The sequence below is a fragment of the Herpailurus yagouaroundi genome, unplaced genomic scaffold (assembly GCF_014898765.1).
Source record: "Herpailurus yagouaroundi ecotype Mexico unplaced genomic scaffold, PumYag 216, whole genome shotgun sequence".
Lineage (NCBI taxonomy): Eukaryota > Metazoa > Chordata > Mammalia > Carnivora > Felidae > Herpailurus > Herpailurus yagouaroundi.
Genome location: NW_024412447.1, coordinates 8,605,762 through 8,612,513, shown reverse-complemented (window position 1 = coordinate 8,612,513; position 6,752 = coordinate 8,605,762). Strand labels below are relative to the sequence as shown.

The 6,752-nt window shown below is 37.1% G+C and overlaps 1 protein-coding gene and 1 non-coding gene across 5 annotated transcripts in view; one reads left to right on the top strand and one right to left on the bottom strand.

The window, feature by feature from the left end:
* CUX1 (cut like homeobox 1) overlaps window positions 1–6,752 on the bottom strand; it is a 371,970-nt gene that overhangs the window by 155,911 nt on the left and 209,307 nt on the right. The window lies entirely within an intron of this gene.
* On the top strand, window positions 2,056–2,157 carry LOC121017856 (U6 spliceosomal RNA). Its single transcript, XR_005784925.1, has one exon. It is a non-coding gene; the product is annotated as a U6 spliceosomal RNA (small nuclear RNA).

Genomic DNA, 6,752 nt, shown 5'->3' with positions numbered 1-6,752 from the left:
TGTGGGAACGGGGAATGGGTCCTGGAGACAGACGGACAGGGAGGGCCTCTTGGAAGAGGTGACGTGGAGATTAAGATCTGTGTGGCAAAGGGGAGAAACTCTGAAGCTTCTTGGCAGAAGGAAGGGCAGTGCAAAGGCCCAGAGGTGAGTATGAATGCGGCATATTCAAGGCACAGAGGGAAGCCGGTAAGGCTGCAATGAAGGGGAGAGAGTAACTAGGGACACGTCGTCAGTGAGGCCTGTGCTCAAGGATATGAACAAAGTTAAGGAGAGAAATAAAAGATATAAAGAAGAATCAAATTGAATTCCGGAGCTGAAAACACCATGTTTGAAGTGCCCTCCTGGTGAGGTGCAGTAGGTAGCACATTGGTCTCTTAAAAATACAATGTCTGAACCAAGTCTGTATTCAACCCTACTCCCGATGGGAAAACCCACCAGAGAAGAGGCTTCTTCCGAGGTGAGCCACTGGGGCATGAGAAGAAAACTGCAGGACGTTGAACCAAAAAAAGTTTTGTCGGTTTAGTGGTGAAGTATTTAAGAGTTTTACGCTTAAAGATGAGTTATACAATTTTCTTTTGAAAATTCAAGAGTTCCAAATTAGCTGCCCTGATCGCTGATGGCAAATGGCTATCAGTAATTGCTGCCTGAGAGGCATTTCTGAAAAAACAAACACATAAACTATGTCTTTGAAGTGGATGTGATGGTTTAACACTTAGTGGCAAAAAAAAAACACTTCTTGAAAGATACTCATGCTATAGTGACAGCATTTTAGTAGCAGATATTTGGAAACATTCTCTTCATTGTCTAAACTTATTCAGGGGTGCCTGGGTGGCTCAGTTGGTTAAGCATCTGACTTCGGCTCAGGTCACGATCTCACAACTCGTGGGTTCGAGCCCTGCGTCAGGCTCTGTGCTGACAGCTCAGAGCCTGGATCCTGTTTCGGATTCTGTGTCTCTGTCTCTCTCTGCCCCTCCCCTGCTCGTGCTCTGTCCCTCCCTCTCTCAAAAGTAAATATACATTAAAAAAAAATAAACTTGTGGGCAAAGACAACATCCTTTACAAAAATGTCTCAACCACTAAAAATTTCTGCAAGAAACGCAAAGAGGCAGGATAAAATGGGGGAGGGGAGAGATCAGCTAATAAAAACAGAACCAGAAATGACAAGAGATAATGGGATTTGTTGACAAAAACTAAAACAGCTATTATAAGTCTGCTTGAGGATTTAAAGAAAAATAAGAACACACTAAGGAGAGAAATGGAAGAGACAAAGAAGAGAATGGAATTCTAGAGCTTGAAATACAACATCAGAAATGAAAAAATTCCCTAGACTTGGCTTAACACTGGATTAGACACTGCAAAAGAAATAAAGATTAGTAAATTCAAAGACAAGATCATAGAAACTGTCTGAACAGAAGCATGAAGAAAAGACTGAAAAAAAAGTTACTAAAACCTCAGCAACCTGTGGAATGGTATCAGGTAATCTAACATACCTGTCCTAGAGAGGAGCAGCAGGTGTATTTGAAGAAATAGTGGTGAAATTTTCCAAATCTGGTAAAAGTTATAAAGCTAAAACTCCAAGAAACTCAACAAACTACAAACATGATAAACACAGAACACCAATAAACATGATCAAACTGCTGGAAAGAAGAATAAAAAGGCAATCTTAAAAGCCAGAGAAAAGAAGACTCATTCTATACAGGGGAAGAAAGATACAACTAACTGGAGATGTCCTGTCAAAAATAAAGTGGGTCAGTCCTAAGAGAAAAAAAACAAAACCCAAAGTTGCCAACATACAGTTTTATACCCAACAAAAATACCTTTCAGAAATGTAAGGTAGAGGTTTTTCCCTCCCCCCACTATTTTAAATGAACAAAAGGTGGCAGAATTCACTGTCAGTGTGCCTATACTATAAGAAAAATGAAAGAAAATGGTGCCAGATGGAAACCTGGATGGGCACAAAGGAATAAACAACACCAGAAATTATAATTATGTAGGTGAAAATAAAATACTACTTTTTTCATTTTTAATTTCCTGAAAAGACTATTTAAAGGCAAAAACAGTAGCGCTCGGTTTGGCAGCACATGGAATGATACAGAGAAGATCGCATGGCCTCCATGCAAGGATGACCCACAAATTCATGAATGTTCCATATTTTTTTAATGTGAAAGAAAAGAAAAAATAGTAACACCGTATTGTAGGGTTATAACCAATGCAGAAGTAAAATGAATAGTGATACACAAAGGACTGGAGGGAGAAAATAAGTGTACTAGAAGATTCTTACACTGTATGTAAAATAGTATAATATTATTTGAAGGTACAGTGTAATCAATTAAAGATGCTGACTGTAAAGCCTAAGTAATCACTAAGAAAATAAGACAAAGAGTTATAGCCAATAAGACAATTGGGGAGATAAAATAAGATCATAAAAATAATCAAATGAAAGTAGAAAAATATAACAAAAACACGTAACACAAGTAGAAAACAGTGAGATGGAAGATTTAAACCCAACTTTAACTATAATTGCATCAAATGTAAAAGATCTAACATTCCACTTAAAAAGAAGATTATTGGACTAGATAATAAAGGAAGGCATAGCTGTTTACAAGAAATGCAAGTTAAACATAATAACAAAAACAGGTTAATAGGAAAAGGGCAGAAAAAAATATAATATGAAAACACTAATCAAAAGAAAACTGGAGTACCTAAATTAAAATCAAAGGAAACTTTAGGACATGAAATATTACTAGGGATAAAGAAAACCACTGTACAAAACTTAGAGAACTGAATCATTGACTAGCTATCACAATCCTAAAGATATACACACCCCAAAACAAAGCTTCAAAAGCATGAATCAAAAATTGAAAGAACTGAAAGGAGAAAAAAAAATGCACATTAATGAAGGTTTCAAAACTCTGTTCTCACTAACAGGACAACTAGATACAAAATCAGTATGGATACAAAATGCTTGAACAACACGATCAACCAACCTGACCTGATTACCATTTATAGAACACTCCACTCAAAAACTACAGAATATTCATTCTCTTCAAGTGCACACACTCATAGGGACAGAACATATACTAGATCATAAAATAAGTCTTGATAAATTAAAAGGAACAGAAATCGTGCAATGCATGTCTTGCAACCACAATGGAATAAATCAATGATCTAACCTCTCAACACCACTTTAAGAAAGCTGATAAAGACAAGTGGATATAACCCAAAGTAAGTAGAAATTAGTAAATAATAAGAACAGAGAGTAATAAAACTTAAATGGGGGGGGGAGAGAAAAAGTAAGGCAAGCAAAAACTGGTTCTTAAGAAAATAATCACTATAATTGAGAAGACCCTAGCCAGAATGATCAAAGGGAAAAAAGAGAAAATCCACAAATTCTAAGATCAGGAATGAAAAAGGGGGCATCACTACACATCCTACAGATATTTGAAAGATAACAAAATATTATGAATAGCATTACGCCAATAAACTGGATAATTTACATGAAATGAATCATTTCTTGAAAAATTATCAAAACAGACCCAAGAGGAAATAAAAAATCTTAATAGTCATCTAAATGTTAAAGATGTTAAATTTGTAATGAAAAACCTTGCACCAAAGAAAACCCCAGGCACAGACAGATTCACTGGTAAACTAGAGAAGTTTTAGGGAAGAATAATAGATATCTTCCATAAACCCTTTCAGCAAATAGGGGAAGAGGCAGCACTTCTCAATTCATCTTGTAAGACAGCATTATCTTGATACCAAAACTCAATAGAGTTTAAAAGGAAAAAAAAGCAAAAACAAAAACAAAAAACAACCAAACAAGCAAAAAAAAAAAAACTAAAGTCCTATATTCCTTATGAGCTTAAATGCTAAAGTCCTTAATAAAATATTAGGAAACTTATTCCAGCTAATTCATAACAAAGTTAAGATTTATCCTAGGAATATTAGGCTGGATTAACATTAAGCAACGAACCAAATGATTTCACCATATTAATAAAGGAGAAAAATCGTATGATCATCTCAACAGATGCAGGAAAAAAATCTGACAAAATTCAATATTCACTCATGACAAAAACTCTCAGCAAACTAGGAATAGAAGGGCATTTTCTCAACCTTATAAAAAGAGTCTACAACCCCCCCCCCCCCCCCAGTTAATATCATACTTAATGGTGAAAGACTGAATGCTTTTCCATCAAGTTGGGACCAATGTGATATGTCTGCTTTCTCCACTTCTGTTCACTGTCATACTTGAGGTCCTAGCCAGTACAAAAGAAAAAAAAAAAAAAGGTGGAGGGGGGTGGGGAAGCAAGAAAAAGAAATATTTGATATTACAGATTGGAAACCAATGTGGATACAGAAAACTTCAGTTAACACTGTCAACCGATTTGACCTAACTGATATTTATGGAACATGCTGCCCAACAACTACAAAGCACACAATCTCTTCAGGATGGAATGTCCTAAGGAATCTACAAAAAAAACCTTCGAGAATAAGTGAGTTTGAAAAAGCCACGGACACAGTATTATTATATAAAGATTAACTGCATTAAAAAAAGTTTATTTATTTTTGAAATAAAGAGCATGAGCGGGGGGAGGGTCAGAGAGACAGAGAGAGAGAGAGAAGATGAATGAATGAGTGAATGAATCCCAAGCAGGCTCTGTGCCGTCAGTGTAGATTCCAGCATTGGGCTCGATCCCATGAACTGGGAGATCACGACCTGAGCTGAAATTAAGAGCGGGATGCTCAACTGATTGAGCCACCCAGGCACTGCTAAAAATTAACTGCATTTCTATACAAAAATGACAACTGGAAAGGAAGATTATGAAGAAAACCCTATTTACTATATCATCCAAAAACATGACCAACTTGGGGATATGCTGGACAAGATATGTGCCAGGTTAGTATGTTGAAAACTATAAACTATTGGTGAGGGACATTACAGAAGACCTAAATAAATAAACCATGCTTGAACTGAAAGATTTCGATAGGGATAAGTTATCAATTTCCCTCAGATTATCGACAGATACAGTGGAACCCTGATAAAAGTCCTTAGAAACACGTTTGTAAAAATTGACAAATTAAATCTATAATTTATACTGAAATTCACCTAGCCAAAACAATTTTTAAAAAGAAGACCAAAGATAAAGGACTTATATTACCTGATTTTAAGACTGATAAGCCACAGTAACCAAGATAGTGTGACATTAACATAAGGAAAGATACACAGATCAATGGAGTAAAATAGAGGCTCCAGAAAAATATCTCACACATAGCGTCCATTAATGTTCAATGAAACTTGGCCCAACATCACACCATACATGAAAGTTAACTCAAAATGTTTACAGGCCTAGAGGTAAAAGATAAAATCATACCACTTCACTCAAAAAACACAAGAGAAGAAAATTATAACTAAAGCAGTGACTCCTCAGAACATAAAAAGGAACAACCAACAAATAATAATAACCTGGACTTTATTAAAATAAAACCTTATCCTCATATGGGGAAAAAACATTTGCAGTGCATATATTTGAGAAAGGACTTGTATCTAGAATATGTTAAACATTTACAACTCGGTACGACATTCCTTTTTTTCTTTTTTTTTTTTTTAACGGGCAAAAGATTTTAAACCCTAGTGAAGATCTAAGAATGACCAAAAGGCACATGAAAAAATAGCATCATCAGTCGTCAGGAAAATGCTAATTAAAATCGCAACAAAACACGCCATGTGGAAAGTCGAAGAGACCGAAAGGAACAACTGATGGAGGGAACATGGAGCAAATGCAACTCCTTCTGGTTTCTCACTGGGGATAAAACGACACCGCTACTTGGAAAAGGACAGTTTGGCAGTTTCTTATCAAGCTAACCACAACCTGCCCTAGGTCTGAGCAATTCTAGCCCTAAATTCTAGCCCGTTTAAAATGTATGTCCAGGGGAGCCTGGGTGGCTCAGTTGGGTAAGCATCCGACTCTTGATTCCGGCTCAGGTCATGATCTCGCGGTTCGAGGGTTCAAGCCCCACGTCGGGCTCTGATAGTGCGGACGGAGCCTGCTTGGGATTCTGTCCCCCTATCTCTCTGTTGCTCCCCTACATACGCGTGCGTGCGTTCTCTCTCTCAAAATAAATCATAAATAAATGAAATGTACATGAGGGCTTATAGCGGGCCAAATACAACAGCCCCACGCTGGAAACAACTTGAATGTCCGTCAGCAGACGTATGGATAAGCACGCTGTACTATCCCATAGAATGGAACACCATTCTGCAATGACAAGGAAAGGACTGTGATACAGACGAATGACACAGATGAATCCCCAGCATACCATGCTGAGGGGAGGAAGCCAGACACATCAGAGAACATACCCAAAGACTCCCTTTATGCGAAATGCCAGAAATGGCCAATCTCATCGAAAGCGACAGAAAGCAGATCAGCGGTTGTTGGGGTCTGAGATCATCAGGGAACTTTTGAGGCAATGGATATGATCCATATCCAGGCTCTGAGGGTGGCCACACTATCAAATTATATACATAAAACGGGTGCGTTTTATCATATGCAAATCACGCCTCCATCAAGTTGACTTTGAAGTATGATTTTTTTCACGAGAGCAAAGTTTTTTGTACTGCTGATAAAATACAAATGTGAAGTTGCTTTTACTCTTCACCACATCCTTCTAATTCCATTTTTAGCATATGTCTTACAGTGTATTTAATACGTTTCTGTAATTACACGTGTGTTATTATTTAAACAAGTACATAC